An 18,037-nucleotide genomic window follows, 5' to 3' on the forward strand; every position below is an offset into this window, starting at 1 on the left:
GGGTTCGATCCTCAGCACCACGTAAAAATAAATAAATAAAATAAAAGCATGTGTCCAACAACAACTATAAAAAAATATCTAAAAAAATTGCAATAAAACGCACATCTATCGCTTCTTAGTGGAAAACTTCAAAATCTCTGGGTTATGAAATAGCAGACAAACATATTTGGGTAAAGTTTCTTTTAGGTGTTCATCCTTGGTTGAATCTCAATTATCTGAAGACTATTTTGGATCTCAAGTGTGTGTGTGTGTGTGTGTGTGTGTGTGTGTGTGAGGGTGTATTCCTCCCCTCTACCCCAAATGACAATAGCTTCAGATATGCTTTTGGAATTTTTTTTTTTTGGTAATAGGGATTGAACTCAAGGATCCTAAACCACCAAGCCACATCCATTTTTTTTTTTTTTTTTCAATTTAGAGACAGGGTCTCACTAAATTGCCTAGGGCCTCACTAAATTGTTGAGGCTGGCCTTGACCTTGCCATCCTCCTAACTCAGACTCCTGAGTTGCTAGGATTATAGACGTGTGCCACCACGCCCGGCTCATATTTTAAATTCTGCTACCAGCATGCTACCCCAAAGTTACATGTCTAAGGCATTTAGTTGACTGTTTTACAAAATCCAATGTGACAGCAACTACTACCCAAATTCTATGAAAACTATAAATGGCCGAGAGACAGAGGGCCTGATATGGTTTTGATTTTCCATGTTAGGGTTTGCTTTTTTAAAAAGTTAAAGTTTATCCAGCTATAGCCACTTCAGTCATGTTTCAACGGTCGATGGTTCAATGATAAATGCTATGTCATAATGAAAAAACTAGATTCCTTCTGAAAAGAATAATGCATTACCAGAAGAAGAAAAAAAAAAAAAAAAAAAAAAAAAAAAGACTGGCCCTGTTAAGTTGGCGAGGAATTGTGGTCAGTTTTGTAATCAGGAAAAAGCTGGCTTCTTGCTCAAGGCCTTTGCCCTTTTTGGCAAGGATAAACATTAACCGTGCCAAACTGCTAATGTGGGAGCAGGTCTTGTCATAGAGACGGCCTAGTGGAACTGCAGTCAGCTGTGGGTTTTAAAAGATGCCCCCACAGAGGGCAGTGTATCCGATGGCAATAATTCTCTGAATTACACTCATCCTGATATTCCCCAAGTGGAATAACCATATATCTGGTTAATCTATGTTGAGTAACTACTTATTCTTCAAGGGGACTAGTGTAAGTTTCCCTGTCAATCATGGAGCAATAGCTTGATGGGAAAACGCTTACCCGGTCTGAACAGCACACAATGAAGTAGAGAGTTGGGCAATTACATCATTATTTTAAGCCCCCAAAGCCCTGAACTAATGTAATTCAAGTTAAAGCAAGTTTTTGACAGTCCAAATGATGGGGGTAATTATCACTTTGGAGGATTAGTTTTATCTACATTGACTTTGAATTCTCCATAAGAGTTTCTCCTTCCCTCTCCGTGTTTGGAAATTTACTTATATACCAAATTAATCCAGACACGAGGCCGTCATTCTTACAGATGTGATGTAATCCAAGGTTCTTGGTGGAATTTGAGACAGACCAAAAATCATTTACAAAGGCCAAGAATACACTTCTTTCTAATAGAACAGAACAAAAATTGAAGTCCCACTCTGCCTATAGATACTACCATTCAATGTCCCAGGATGTATTTGAGACTAAAGAGCAATGGCAGCCTTATTTCCTATAAAGTGGCACTATCTCACTTCATTCCCTAATGTCACCTCATTTCTGCCTTCATATTCCAGACTCTTTAACTTTTTTTTTTTTTTTTATACTAGGAATTGAACCCAGGGTGCTCTACTACTGAGGTATATCCCTAGTCCTTTCTTTAAAATTTGGAGACATGGTTTTGCTAAGTTGCTGAGGCTTGCCTCGAATTTTCGATCCTCCTTCCTCAGCCTCCCGAGTTGCTGAGATTATGGGTGGCAGGCACCACCATGCCTGGCTCTTCAACTTTTTAAAAGTGATTAGGGCTAGGAGTATAGTTCAGTGGTAGAGCGTGTGGTTAGCATGTATGAGGCTGTGAGTTCAGCCAAAGCTTTTTGGTGCTGGGGAACCAGCACCAAAAGAAGAAAAAAAAAAAAAAAAAAAAGGAAGAGTTTTATTAAAATATTCTGAAGATCGTGTTGGGTATGGAGGATCACAATATTGGCAGAAGGATCCCATTAGAGAGCGAATGTTAATAAAATGAGAAATGAGAAAAGTATATTCTCCAAGTTAAACAGCCAAATGGGGACATATCCCATTTGGCACTGGAACTAGAATCTAGGTTTGCAGGGCTCCCACGCCCAGGCCAGTCTACTATGGGCCTTGTCGTCTTCTACTCTGACAAGGGTATACATAGCCTCTTTTAATGAATCAGGCACAACAAGGATAGAGTGAGAGGTCACTTAAGGGGAAAGTCTGTTAACTCTTTCAAGGGACATTAAAGAGTGCCTGTGTTTGCTCACACCTGTACTCCCAGTGGGATTCGGAGGCTGAGGCAGGAGGATCCTGAGTTAAAAGCAGTCTTAGCAACTCAGCGAGACCCTTTCAATTCTCAATAAGAGTTTCTCCTTCCCTCTCCATGTTTGGAAATAAATAAAATATTTTAAAAAGACTGGGGATGTGGCTCAGTGGTTAAGCACCCTTGGGTTCAATCCCCAGTATAAACAAAAGGGGGGGGGGGGCTATGTTATTCCTTTTCCACTGCCAATGGTCATGGTGAGCAAGCCCTAGGCGAGCGTGCTACCACTTGAGCCACATCCCCAGCCCCCCCCCATCCAGTCTTTTCAAATGTTCTTTAAGGAATGAATTTCTGAACTCTCTGCCTCTGTTATTTCTCTTCTCTCTTTTTCTTCTCAGAGCCAATCAATTTGCCAACCTCCTGGGGAGGCAGGCCTTCCTCCTAAGTCTCTAGCAGTTCTGTGCTTCGGTTTCTCAACCATTGAAGTCATTGCTAATAGTTAATTATTCCCTCACACCAGGATCTGCTAACACACTGGCCATACTCGGGCATTCCTTCCTGCCCTGGGCCAGACTGTTACTCACTTGAAAGCAAAAATTAAAAAAAAAAAATTCTCTCTTATTTGTTGTATTGCATTCATTTGTGAGCTCAGCATTTATTGACAATAGGTGGCAAGCCTTGATCGAGGGGCTGGGAATAAGGCGTTGTTATTTTATGGAGTGTGGAAACAGCTGACACACAAAATCCACACTCTTGATCAGCGTGGAGGCTGGCATTCAGCAGGCTCCAGACACACTGTTTACACTCTTGACAGCGCTTACCAGCCAGGCAACCCATCCGACATGGCGAGGTCCTCATGACAAAGCTGTACAGCATGGATTGTCTGACCCTATTTTACGTTACTGATAACCTTTTGTCCTGCCACACAGAAGTGCAAGGTCACTTCAGAAATACTTGTCCCCGTGGACGTTAAAGCGGATGAAAATGGAATCGAGCAGATTGCACTGTTATTCTTCTATGCACCTGTTCTGTTCCCAGATTCTGAAGACAGTTTCAGTTTACAGCCCGGCATCCGCCTGCTCATTGGTCAGATATTCACCAAACACCTACTAAGGGCCAGGTGTTATTCTAGGCCTCGCAGATAAACACACCGAGAGGCCGAGGATCCTACTCAATCGTTCACCTGTAACTGCATTGACCAAAATTACCCCAAGAGACCTAGGGGAGGTATCTTTCAGTTTAAGTTAGCTTTGAAGGTCACCTGGCCTGCGCTGGCATCAGAAATAGTATATTTGCATCTTGATAAAAGAAATAAATTTAAAAGAAGAATATATTTGCTTACATGAGGTCATTACTATCAGTGGATGGAATGTGATCACAAGAACATTCATAATGGTTCTGACGTGCATGTGAATGTCCCTGTCCTTCCAGGTCTTCACATTATTCCCCAGTGTCCCACTCTGCAGAATGTCAAAATCAGAAGGATGTGGCACTGAAATAGGCCAAAGAGCGGAGGGTGCATTACGCCACAGTATAAACTCTTGGTGCCTCAGATCTTGCCTAGGGTGCCCCCAATGGGGGGTGAGCACCTTGCATCTCGATAGAGGAGCCGCTCCGTGTACCTCTTGTAGGGGAGGCCCCCTTCAAGGGTCATCCTTGGTCACTTTACAGAGTGAGGGGGACGGTCAAAGAACACCTCTCCCCTGCACGGTACACAGAATGAACTTGACTCCTGCTGAGACTTTGTGCAGTGGAGAGGGGGAGAGGGGCTTCTCTCCTGGGACCGGGGAGACACTGGGCTGGGAATGTCTGTGGGTGTAACACGGTAGCTTCAGCATGACGAAGAATGAGAACGAGGGATGATTATAAAAGGAAGAGAGGGAAAGCCCACTTGATGCTCTCCCCGTTTGTGACACTTGGAGAAAAAAAAATGGACAGTTTGACGTGTGTGACGTTACTTTATGGAGCCAGCCCTTGGCCAGAAGAATCTAAACGTTTCTCAACTAAAAAACTTCCAAAATCTCAGCACATTTGGGAAAACACAAGGAGACATAAAAATTGTGAATGGTTCAATAGCAAAAAGGAAGAAAAGACCTAAACTCCTGAGGTTAAAATCATAGTATTCTATCTCCATGAAGTTATTTTGGTGTTACTCACTGTTAGAATGATTTATAAAGAATCTTCCTATAATCCAGACTTTTTTGGGGGGCGGTATACTAAGGACTGAACCCAGAGGCTCTTTACCTCTGAGTTACATCCCCAGCCCTTTTTATTTTTTATTTTGAGACAGGATCTCACTAAGTTGCTTAGGGTCTTGCTAAGTTGACAAGGCTGGCCTTGAACTTGCGATCCTTCTGCCTCAGCCTTCCCAGTTGCTGGGGTTACAGGTATGCACCATCAAGTGCAGCTCAGAATATTAAATATATTTTACATTACCTTAGTCTTAAAGGTTAATGAAAACCTTGCCTTTTTTGACTTGGAATTTATCCTCTAGACTTAACTTGGATTTCCAAACTTGCTTTGATTGGTTTCTTTTGGGTCAAACAGTCTCTGCTAGCATTGGTATAGAATAGTAGGTATAGATTTTTTTTTTCTTCTGCCATAACTTCATTTAAAAATTGGCTTCACTGAAATACATAAGGGCTGCTAACACAGACGTCAGCTCCTGAGAGCCCGGGGGCACCCTGACAGCTCCCCCGCTCTTGGTAACCCCAGAGCCTAGCACAGTACCTGCTTGGCACTAAAATACTTGTTTATTGGTCTTGTTGATCATAAGAGTGGCGAAAGAAGAGCTCATTGCCACATCTGTGTCACATGCATCATTCAAGGAGGAGCTTAAAAGAGACCTAATCAACTGATAACAGCATCAATTTTCTTCTTGTTCCAACAAGACTTCATTTTCCCTGTAAGGCCCCAAAGCAACCACCAGCATGTCACCCTAAGCCACCTTCTACCCTCACCCAGGACAGCTGCCTTCTCCTAGCACAAGTGCAGTTGGCTTGGAACCTTATCTCCAAGGGGCGGTTGCATCAGCTCAGGGTTTCTTCACAGTCACGAAGGAGACAGCAGGGGAGGACTGTGCCAAGGGGACTCATGCCTTTGAGAAGAACAAATAATCCTGTATCCTAGATGCAAATTCTACCCTAGCCATCACCGCCAGCCATATATTCCCATCGACAGAGGAGACATTTGAATACATCTGCCTCATTTCTTTTTTGAAAGGCAGAATCCATTCTTCTTTTGTCGAAAATTGTGATTTTGTCAGGCGCAGTGGCGCACACCTGTCATCCCAGCAACTCGGGAGGCTGAGGTGGGAGGATCACAAGTTGGAGGCCAGCCTCAGCAATTTATCAAGGCTCTATCTCAAAACAAATAAAAAGGGCTGGGGATGAAGTTCAGTGATAAAGCACCCCTGGGTTCAATCCCCAGTACTAAAAAACAAAAACAAAAACAAAAAACAACTCCAAGCAAACTGTAATTTTGTTAAGAACTATATGATTTTGATTTAAAATAAAAACAATAAAATGATACTAACTTGAAGCCTACACTCCAGCAGATGTACATATAATATTTTAAAAAGTGTTTACCACTGAAGCAGTGGAAAAGAACACTGATATTGAGCCAGAAAGGCGAGGTTGTAAGTTCTAATCTGGTCTCTGCCACAAATTCTCAGCTCCTTGGATCTATATCTCTCATCTCTAGAGTAAGAAGGCCTCTTTACAAAAGAGCAACATCTTTAAGGTCTCTTTGTTGCTGTTGTTTTGTGGTACTGAGGACTGAACCCGGGGCATTCTATCACTAAAGTATATCATCAGCCCTTTTTTCATTTTATATTTTGAGACAGGGTCTCACTAAACTGTTGAAGCTGGCCTCCAACTTGTGATCCTCGAACCTCAGTCTCCCAAGTAGCTGGGATTCCAGGCATGTGCTACTATGCCTGGCTTCGCTTTGGGTTCTAATGTTAAGATATTGAATAATGTCAGAAGTTGGTTTATTTGTAGCTTAATGGAAATGCTATATATTGTACTCTTATTCATGTTCTGATGCGGAGAGACTATGTCCTTATCATACCCAATAACAAAGGGACAGTATATAAGGCACCTTCATGTGGAAAAATAATGCCCAATAGTAAATGAAAAGCCTTGAAAAGAAAAACCAACTGAAAACTTTCTTTCTTTTCCTTTTTTCCTTCAAAAGTTAACTTTTGTAATACCTGAAAAAGAGCCTAACCTGTCTAACCACTTTCTAGGGATCAACTAAACGCTTTTCAAATTACTGCACCTTTGAACCAAAGACCTACTGCCTGAGCTATGTTAACGTGTCTTTGCAAGTAACATCTGAAATTCTCCAGTAATTGGGTTTCTTGCATGATAAAATACCACGAACCATATTATCGACTGACGTATACACATGTTGTGGGAAATCCTAACCCTCTAAGGCACGCATCTTCTGTCAGACTTCAGATTTTATCAATTAAATTTTGGAGATTCTTTACATGGACATTTCTTAAGTAACACCCTCTCACGGGTGAACCATACTAGGAATCCCCAGATGCCACAGCAAACTAGGAGACAGGGAATGGCAGGTTTTGTTTACGTAAAAGAAGCAATTTATAGCCAGGCGTGGTGGCACAAGCCTGTAAACCCATCGACTTGGGAGGCTGAGGCAGGAGGATTGCAAGTTGCAGGCCAGCCTCAGCAACTTAGCAAGACCCTGTCTCAAGAATAAAAGGGTTGAGGGGCTGGGGTTGTGGCTCAGTGGTAGAGCGCTTGCCTAGCACGTGTGAGGCCCTGGGTTCGATCCTCAGCACCACATTAAAAATAAATAAATAAAATAAAGATATTGTGTCCATCTACAACTAAAAAAAATATTATTATTATTTTTTTAAAAAGGGTTGGGCATGTAGCTCAGTGGTAGAGCACCCCTAGGTTCGATACATGGTACCAAGGTGGAAAAAAAGGAAGAAGTAATTTCTCAATATCATGATTGCATTGAAGAAAATATGAGGCTACTGACATTACATGACTCACAAAGAGTACCAGGGAGATTAATACGATCATGTTCCAATTTCTCATATGTGGTCAATGGGTTCCAAAGGAATGAAATGATTTGCCCAAGGCATTACCAAGATAATCAGTAGCAGAGTTTGAACTGCGAATCAGGATTCGCAGTTCAAAGTTCCAAACTGTTCAGATCAATGTTCGGATCCATTATCCTTAATGGCAGCAATCACGGTAGAAGCCTATCAGCATGGAAGCATTCAATCTGCAGCCAGATGATTCAGGTAATGTGGACAAATGAGCCATGCAAATGCCATAGTTCAACACAGAGTCTGGATACAAAGTAAGCACTCAATAGTGTCGTGGTAATTAAAATTTGATGATATTGGAACAGCGACTCAGGAATTCACTTTGCTGACTAATGTCCTCATTTCATACATTCTGCATGAGTCACCCCAGTATTCTGGGGTTCTCCTGATACCAACAGAGGTTTTTTTTTTTTTTTTTTCCCTTCCTAATGACAGTTCCTTGCTTTTATGAAAATAATCAAGATTACCATGCGAAAAGGGTAATATTACTCTAACCAAAAAAAAAAGTACCTTTGAGCTGAACAGTGTTTTATATCATTTGAAACTCAAAACCTTGCTGGGCGGTCATTCAAAGCAGAAAAGAAAATAAGAGCAATTATTGGAAGAGGGACTTCAACATGGAACTTGGGGTTGGGCCTGTAGCTCAGTGGTAGAGCACTTACTTAGCATGTACAAGGCCCTAGGTCAAAACCTGGTGATAATGTTTGGCTGCAGAGCTTTCCTCATTTGTCTTTAGTTGGTTTAATATAGTCAGACCTGGGTTTGAGTTGGAGATCTACCACTTAAAACCCTATTTACATGGATAGGCTCACTGGTGAACTTCTATAATCCCAGTAACTTGGGAGGCTGAGGCAGGAGGATCATGAGTTTGAGGCCAGCCTCAGCAATTTAGCAAGGCCCTCAGCAGCTCAGTAAGATTCCCATGTCAAAATTTTAAAAATTAAAAAAAAATAAAAATAAAGAACTAGGGATGTAGCTCAATGGTAAAGCACACCTGGGTTTAATTAACAGTACCAAAAGAGAGAAACAAACAAAATATTTTCACTTTGAAGAGGCCACTTTATCTTGCTAAGACTCTTGTTTTCTCATCTGATAGAGGAGCTTTGAGAATTAGAGATGATTTATGTAAATCAGTGCCTGGAACAGAGTAGGTGCTCAAATTACACTAATTATGAATTCTTATAATCAAAACCTTAAATCTTATACATGATGTCTGATCAATAAAATAGTAAGAGCAGTCACCAAGCAACAATCTTATTGCTCTTATGTTCAAAGGAGCTACATTAAAAAATGTTCCAGGAAAAAAACCATACACAGAGTATGGACAAAACCTAAAATCAGTGTGTAATGAACTGATTTTTGATGACAATTAAATAATAAGCCATATAGAATATATTTTTATAACTACTTTTCAATTAAGGTTCATCTAACAGTTAATAGTATATTAGGTCAATTACCTAAAAGTTTGTCTCTTTAATCTTCATTAGATACAACACTATAAATTCTGTCCCAATCTAGGACTCTCCATTCAAATTTATAGAAATTTTTTTTGTGTGTGTATGTGTGTGGTGCTGGGGATTGAACCCAGGGCCTCACACATGCTAGGCAAACACGTTTACCTCTGAAGTGTTTTTTTTTTTTTTTTTTTTACTATTTATTTATTTATAGTTGTAGATCGGACAGAATGCCTTTATTCTATTTGTTTATTTTTATGTGGTGCTGAGGATAGAACCCAGTGCCTCACATGTGCCAGGCCAGCGCTCCACCACTGAGCTACAGCCCCAGTCCCCACCTCTGAGTCTCTCTTTTTTTTTTTAAATTTATTTTGAGATGGGGCCTCCCTACATGATCAAGGCTGGCCTCCAACTCCTGATCCTCATGCCTCAGCCTCCTGAATCACCAGGATTGCATAGTGTGAGCCATTATGCCCAGCTGTAGAACAGATCTTTCACCACACTGGTGAAAACAAGAAGACTGAAAAATATAAAGTAGCTTTAACATTTGGATTCCATATTTAGTGAGCAACTACTTTGTCAGGTGTTGTGCTCAGTGTCCTAAGATATAAAACCTTGCTTAGACTTCATAAAAACTCTTGAGTTTGAAAAGAAACATAGTTGGAAGCAAATGAGGCCAGTTTGTGATTAGATGATGAACAATGAGGCACCAAGCATTTCAGTATCACATAACTAGGACTAGAACAAAGAGGAAGGCTGAGCTTCTCAAACCCTTTCCCTACTTTTTAGTAAAGAGGAACAAGATACAAACAAATCACTCTGCTATAAGTAGGTGACTGTAGTACTGGCCACTGGTTTTCATTCTCTCTACTCTTCACCGCCGGGTGGACTGCATATTTCAGGGAAATCACACAGCTTTAATTCCTGAAGGCAGCTCTCTTGGATAGAGATACCAGCTGAGTGATAGAATCAGGAACACTTCCTTTTGGAAATTCAAAGTGTGGACTCAGGAAAAGACAAGTTGATTAAAACTTGCTGAGGCTGGCCTCAAACTCATGGTCCTCCTGCCTCAGCCTCCCAAGAAGAGAGTCTAATCGCTAATGAAACCAAATACCTTAGAATTCCAAAGTAACATAGCTCAAGGAAACAAGAACTCAAGTCCAGAGGTGGGACATTCTTCCTAACTGGCCCAACACAGTTCCTTCAGGGAAAACTAAAGGTCTAACTTCATCTCTTTCATTAAAAAAAAAAAAAAAATGATGTCTTCAATAGCACACTTTCTCGGTTAGGCCTGTCTGTTTCCTCCATCCATTGAAAGTTCACATCATACAACAGAGACCTAAGTTTCATTCCTGGCCAGAGAAGCAGCTGCTTCTTCACAGTTTGATCAAACTACATAAAATTCACTTTTCCACCGTTGGTCTATTTCTTATGTGGATGGGTGGCCAAGTCCAGCCGGGATCCAGGCAGGCTCTCTGGCCTGCTGTTGAGAATGTTTTCTCAGTTACTTTTAAAAATTTTATTTAACCTTCAGTCTTTGTTTTTTTTTTTTTTTTTTTCCTCTGACAGTTACAAGCAATACCCATGCCCCTGGTTCCTTAGATATCTAATCTTTTTTCTTTTTGTTGTCTATTCACAACTGCCAACCAACCCCTAAGTGATATATATAGTTTTACCTAGAAATTTCCATTAAGAGAGTTTTCAATTTTTTTTTGCAAGTGGTTATTCTTCCTAAATGATGCAGGATAGTTAGAATACAAACTTGGGTTCTTTCGAAGTTGTGGCTTTGGGAAGAGAGTCTAGGATCCTGAGCAGGTTTGTGGGCTAATTAAACCCCATGCCAGCCACTCAGCTCCTCATATTCAGGGCAGCTTTTCTGCAGAAGGGACCCCAAGCCTGAGGAAGACGTTATGTTTTTATATTTCCAAAAATGAGCTCCATTTTAATAAACTTTTCCTCTGAAGCATTTAGAAACATTTTTAACTGAAGCAAAGATTAAAACAGAAGACAGACAAGAAATAACTTTTGCAATTCTTTTCCAATAAGGGGTCTTCCCTCCCACCCACCCACCTATTCCCCACAAAATTAAAATAAAATTGAGTCTTAACTCAGTCCTCCTTCTAATTATGTTTTTCTTTGTTATCTATTGCACACTTTCAGATGAAGCGCTCAAAATGCCTACAGTAACTCTGGGCAGATTGACAAATATCCTACACATTGAAATGAGATGGGGTGGGCAGGAGGCCAGATTGCTTAACTGTGACTTCGGAATCCGTGGAGGTGGACCAGCCAAAATCTCTTCGGAGCTCCAAAGCCAGGCGCAGAGCCGAGAAAACAATGGGCTGGGTTCTCCCACAGGAGATGATTCCCATTGTATGGGCCATTGTTTCCGTCATGTACCGCCTGAAGGTGAAGTGTACTGTGCTGTGTGGGAGACCTTCCATGAGGGAGGGACAGACGATGAGAACGTAGCCTCTGGGAGATTCTCGAATGATATGCCAATCGGTTCAGCAGGGAACTTTCAGACAGACTTTCTGGGAACAGTGTACCCCAGAGCCCTACGCATCAAGATCAAGAAAGTTTGGCGACCAAGAGTTCATGGGACCATCCATGTGCCGGGCTAGAGGAAGGGGCCTCGAAGACAGTATCGGGAAGGGGACAGACAGAAATGGTAGGAGGGGACTGTCATAGGTACAGGGAATGCTAGAGAACATTCACTCATAACTTCCTCTTCATGGAGAGCTGGGGGAACTGAGGCACAGAGGTGTTCATTTACAGAAGGGGAAACTAAGGCACAACAAGGTTCAGTGATGGGCCCACAGCCTTGTCTAAGGTTATTACAGAGTGAGAGGCAGAGTCAAAGTTAGACCCATTTCCTGGTTCCACTAAAATAGTCATTTTCTGCTTCAACTGAGGCTCCTTGCTGTGGGCTGGGGGGAGGCAGATATTTAGCAGATAAATATTCTCAGGAAGTCCTATGGCTCTTTATTAAAAGCCCTTTTCTCAACAGCTTTATTGGGGTGTATTCTACATTTCACAAGGTTGACCATTTCAAATGTGTCATTCAACGGACTGCGGTATAGTTACCTAGTTTTGCAACCAATACCCTAAGTCAGTCTTGGAACACGTTCACCTGGTAAGATCTCTGATGCTCATTTACATCCAATCCTGGTGTTTCACCCCCCTCCGACCCCCGCAGCCCCCCATCCCAGGAGACCACTGATCTACTTTTCTGTGTCTATAGTTCTGCTGCTTTCACTGGACGCCGTACACAAATGGAGTCACAGATCACAGGGTTCCACGAGCCTGGCTTTCTTGCACTTTATGTCTTTGAGGTTTATCCACACTGTAGCGAGTGGAGGAGCTCACTGGTTCTTACTGTTGAACTGTCTAGACGGAGCCATGTATAGACATAGCATATTTTCTATATCCTTGCAGTTGACGGACAGGTAGATTCTAATTTTTGACAAAATTTTTAATTCTCTGTATTTTTTTTTTTTTTTTTTTGGTGCTGGGGATTAAAGCCGAGGGCTCCGTGCATACTACGCATGCAATCAACCACTGAGCTATAACCCCAATGCGATGTTTTTAATTTTGCTTTTGCTTTAATGAAATAGAAATATGTATTTGGGGGCTGGGGTGGTGGCTCAGTGGTAGGGCACTTGCCTGGCATGTGTGAGGGCCTGGGTTCCATCCTCAGCACTGCATAATAAATAAGTAAAATAAAAGATCCATTCACAATTAAAAAATATTTTTAAAAAAAGGAATACACCTGGATGATTTTATAACCAAACACGGGCGAAAGCGGTTTTCAGTGCTACGGTTTATTTTCGTGATTTCCCTGCGCCCAGCACTGCCACTCCAGCTACCCATGATTGGTGAGGACAAAGGTAGCCATTTCGTACGTGAATGATTCCTGTGAGTCAACCAGAGGCTACATGAGATCCAGGAATGCTGTAGAAAGGCACGTTTCACAGCGGAGTTTGAAAAAGAGAAAGGTCTAGGGAAAGTTTATACAGATTTAAGAAGAATCCCCAACTTCTTTTCTATATTTTTGTGGCGCTGGGGATTGAACCCGGGGCCTGGTGCATGCTGGGCAAGGGAAGTACCATGGAGCAACATCCCCAGCCTCCGGGAAAACTTAATCAAATATATGTGACGCTGAGCAGCAGAAAGTGCCAAATCCCAGGAAGCGCGTGTGACCGCGGTGGCTTCCACTTGGCACTTTTACTTTGAATGTGAAGGGTCTTGGAACTTGTCATCTTTTAATTTTTCTGGTTGTGCAGATGTTTAAGAGTAATGTAAAGAATTTATGGCTGATTTTGGGCAAATTTAAGTTGAATTACGATAGAAATGAGGTGAACACTGAGAAATCATTAAGAAAAAAACTTTTGGGGGGTCACTTGGGGCTGGGGCTCGGTGGTAGAGGGCTCGCCTCCCATGCGTGAGGCATTGGGTTTGATCCTCAGCACCACAGAAAGATAAAATAAATAAAAATATTCTGTCCAATTGTAATGCAAAAATAAATAAATAAATATTACCCCCCCCCCAAATTCTGTCCCTCTATAACTACAAAAAAATTTAAAAAGAAAAAACTTCCCTTGACATCTGTATTGTACTTGAGTGTTACTTAAATATAGCTATAAAACTGAGACTAACTTCAGAAACCTTCCTATACCCTCTCATTTTATTAATTTAGAAAAAACAGGTTAGTGCAAAATCCCACAGCCAGTTAGGTGACAGAGTTCAATTTAAGACACGGTCCTTGAGTGTTGTGACTGAGAAACATTTATTCCAAATTATGTCCTCTTGGCTTATGGAGGCTTTTGGCATTTTGCAGACAGGACGTCCCTGAAACTGAGACACGGAACAGATTCATCTTCTAAACGGTATTTTTTTCTATCAGTGATTGACCGTCAATCACAATCCCAACCTTTTACTGAGGACCTAAGATCTGCAACTTAGTGCTGGAGCAGGGAGGAAGGAAAGACATTTTAGCTAACTTTAAGAGGCAGAATGGGATAAGGCGAAGAAGTGGGAAGAAATCAAACAAACAGCAACAACAACAAAACACACAAACACACACACACACACACGCATAGCCTTCGGTAATGCTACGAACTTGGCTTATAAACTTACACCAGTTGCAATGGCTCTGGTCTCTATTTCCCTGTTTTTCAAGCAGAGATAGGGGTAGGAGAGTAGATTAGAAGGCATCTAACATTTGCTTTGAGCTTTTCTCTTCAGTAAATTTAAATCATGAAGGGCTCCTCTATTATTAACTCTTGTGCCTAAAGAGAATCAGCCTAACTTTTGAATAGGCTTATTATTGCTGCCATCTGTGCATGTGCATGCATGTCCCCCCTCCCAATGTGCCCATCTTATTGCTCACTATTTCCTAACATGTGACTTAAGTCCTATTCAGAAGAATTTATCCACTCATTTCCAGATGCCTCTGGTAGATAGATGTGCCTGTGGTATATACAGTAGGTACCCAATAAATGTTGAGCGGCTACGTTAATGGATGAATAAATGTATACAGTCCTATTTTCTGTCATCCAATGGGACTCATTTCTGGTTTTCTTATCTGAGTTAGGCTATAATGTTTAATTATATGTTTTTCTTGGTTAGCACAAAGTAAATGCTCAGTAAATGCCAATTCATTAGTTCTAACCCCTTAATAATTCATTGTGTAGAGTCCACGCCCCATAATTTAGACCTAATTTGTTCCATCCTTATTTTATTTCTCCAGGTTAAGTCCTTTGAAAACAGGTGAGAGTATGGACGCCTTTTGCTTCACTGACAATTCTAAATATGGCATTAGTTAGGTGTTAAAGATATGATTGACTGATTTTTACATTCCAAATGAATAAGACACTGTATGTTTAAAGGCTTCTAGGAAAGTACCTTGCCCCAATAATTAGTTCCTTAGATTTGATTCCATCTTTTGGTGCTTGCAACTTTGAGTACGATCAAGTCCCTGAGCTATATATAGAAAAAGCCTTGGATTGTAAAGGGGCAGAGTTCTGGCTCAGGATCTCCTGGTGCCAGGGTCTCTGAGCAAGTCACTGGACGCTTCTAGGCTTCCATTTCCTCATGTGCAGAAAGGGACGTAGTACCTGCTCTGCCTTAGATGGGTATTATTAGCATTAAACATGTTACCTAAAACTTCATGCTTTAAAGCGCTATGCCGCCAGGCCCCTGGTGCATTCTTATAATCCCACTACTAGGGAGGATGAGGCAGGAGGACCACTTGAGCCCAAGAGTTTGGGAAAGTTATAACGACAATTTTTTTGGTTGGAGGAGCTCTGGGGACTGAACCTAAGGTCTTACTCATGGGTCTCATCGAGCACCGGCCAAGCCCAGGGAATTGGGGCCAGCCTGGTCAGCACAGTGAGACCCTTTTCCAAAACAAAATTTTGGAAAAGAAAAAAATCTCTATGCATATGATTAGCTTCTCCTATTATTACCAGAACATTAAAAGCATCTTCCTTAAGGTTATAATTTAAGCACTTCATTGGATAAATGTTAAAATACATAGATATGGGCTGGGGTAAGGCTCAGGTAGATCATTTGCCTAGCTTGCACAGGCCTGGGTTTGATCCCCAATACTGCGAAAAATAAATACAAAATAAGAGAAAATACACTGTGTGTGTGTGTGTGTGTGTGTGTGTGTGTTTAAAAGTAGAAATGCTAACTTTTCTCTGGGTGATGGAATGATCCTTTTTTAGTGGATATTTTTCTGTACACTCTGCAATAGTAGCGATTGCTCTTATACTTGCTAAAAGTTACTTTAAATAAAATATAAATGCTCTGCCAAGTTGATTATTAAACATAACAGCTATAAATCCAGAGGACTCTGTGGAGGGAAAACACATCCACAATAAGCTTACTTCTATGGCTGACAAAATTAAATTTCAGAGTAGATTACTAAGCAAAGTGGCAGGGATGTTTGGCTAAGCTTTTTCAAAAGAAAAGCAGAGTTATCTAGAATAATGTAAACCTTTCCATTTTTCTAAAGAACCATTATCTCCCATCTTTTTTTTTTCCTCTGAAGTGTTTTTATTAGACATCAGCATCACTAGTCCTCAAAGAAGCATCAAGAGGTGAAACACAACATGGAAAACCTCAGACAGGAAGCTTAACGGTAGGACTGCATCAAAGATACCACAAGCTCCTGACCCGGTTATTATCCTTCATCTCCCCCTAACTTCCCAAGAGCAACCACCAAACTGGTGCATCTTGTGAGGTTCAGAATGTGTTCATAAATATGTATCAGTTTGCAGCTCAACCTTCATCTTATTGCTGAGAATTTTTTTTTTTTTTTTTTTTGAGGTGGGGTCTCACCGTGTTGCCCAGGCTGGCCTCTAACTCAAGCTATCCTCCTTTCTCAGCCTCTGTGGCAGTGGGACTAACGGCTCACTCCTGGCTTCTTGGTTACTGAGAATTCTGATTAGTAGCTTTCTGGTTCCTGTACTTCTCTTCCTGAATATCACTGTCCTCTGTCATACGTTCTCGTCATTCCCAATCCTTTGCCCTGCAGATTGACGTCTCTGAGATGAAGGGACTGAATTAAGATGACCCGGTATTTTTATCACCCAAATAGGGGTATATTTGAAGAATAATATACATATTTGACTAATAATATATTTGAAGAGCGGAGAGGGACAATGAACATAAACTGTGGCTATCACATGCAAACCAGGTCATTGTCACTTTAAGATTAAGCAAGGTGTGGACATGTAGAGAGGAGAGATGTATCATGGTGTTCTTGGTCCTGGCCGCTGGAAACTAGGTCATAGCTGTCTCCTGGCCCCATATGCACTGCTTTCCACTCTGATGGTTACCTCAGTAATCTAGGTATTATATGAATCATTGAAAAATCTATGATCAGAATGTGGTGCAATGAATTTTTTTTCTTTCTTTCTTTCTTTTTTTTTTTTTAAACACTGAAGGTTCACATGGGGCAGTTGTTTTGCAAAGGAGGCTGGGAATTGCGAGGCTCTTGCCCCAGGCTTCTCTTGCATTAAGAATTGTTGCATCTGGCCATTTTTCAAGGAACCAGATGTGAAGTAAGCAATGCCCATCTGGATTATCAATCTCATTTCAATGTCTTTCAACATAAATAACAATCACAATGGCCAATGTATGTATTTCAGGGTATCTAAGGTGGGAGAGGCATTAACCACACGGGAACCACCTTCTAAAAAAGCTAGATCAAACAATTATCCTAGTGAAATATTTTTCAAATGATCGAAACAGCTTATTTCAATGAGGGTAATGAAATAAAGCTTAGTTCGTTAAATACAATGAACCAAAACTGCGAAAACAGCAAAAAACGGGAAGAATTCAATTCAGTAAATTCTTAGCACTTGGGAACTCTGAATCATGAGCCTTACTTAGTGAGATCATTGTATTTTGGGGTTATTACCAAGTCTGCCAAGGTCCCGTAAGTGTGGCCTGAGGCAATACATGCTTTGATGGTACCAGCCCCGACATAAACTTTAGACAGTATACAGAGTTTTAAAACAAACTGAAAAAAAAACCTCTCAGCATTTAATTCCTGACAACAAACTCTGTCAATCTGAAGCTGCAAGTAAGTGGGTTTATCAGCTTTGCAAGACAGTTAACAATAATTTGTATTTCTTCCACTTTTGCATATGAGGGGCCCATGAAACCTATAGACCTTGGTATCTGTGAGATCGGGTTTGTCTGACAACAGGTCATACCATTTGAGTCTGGGGTCACAAATAAGGACATATGTAGAAGCAAACGAAATAAAGAAAAAAATTAGAAATAAACTTAGAGCAAATAAATGTGTTCCACTGTAAGGAGCTAGATAACAGAATGATAGAGATAAAAATAGATCAAATGACTAACTGAAGTAAAAGTTGGGACAGGAGGGTTTATTGGAATGACCTGGGATAGGGTAACTCTGATCACAAGGTCCAAGATAATCAGTAACACTTATATAATCTTTTAGAGTTTACAAAGCACTTTTACATATATTACTTATTCAATGTTCAGAGGTG

The 18,037-nt window shown here is 41.0% G+C and overlaps 1 protein-coding gene across 4 annotated transcripts in view; it reads right to left on the reverse strand.

The window, feature by feature from the left end:
• The window catches only part of Pparg (peroxisome proliferator activated receptor gamma), a 140,097-nt gene that overhangs the window by 75,044 nt on the left and 47,016 nt on the right, over window positions 1-18,037 (reverse strand). The gene's annotated exons all lie outside the window — the stretch shown is intronic.

This window comes from Callospermophilus lateralis, chromosome 20 (genome assembly GCF_048772815.1).
Source record: "Callospermophilus lateralis isolate mCalLat2 chromosome 20, mCalLat2.hap1, whole genome shotgun sequence".
In the NCBI taxonomy this organism is placed as follows: Eukaryota; Metazoa; Chordata; class Mammalia; order Rodentia; family Sciuridae; genus Callospermophilus; species Callospermophilus lateralis.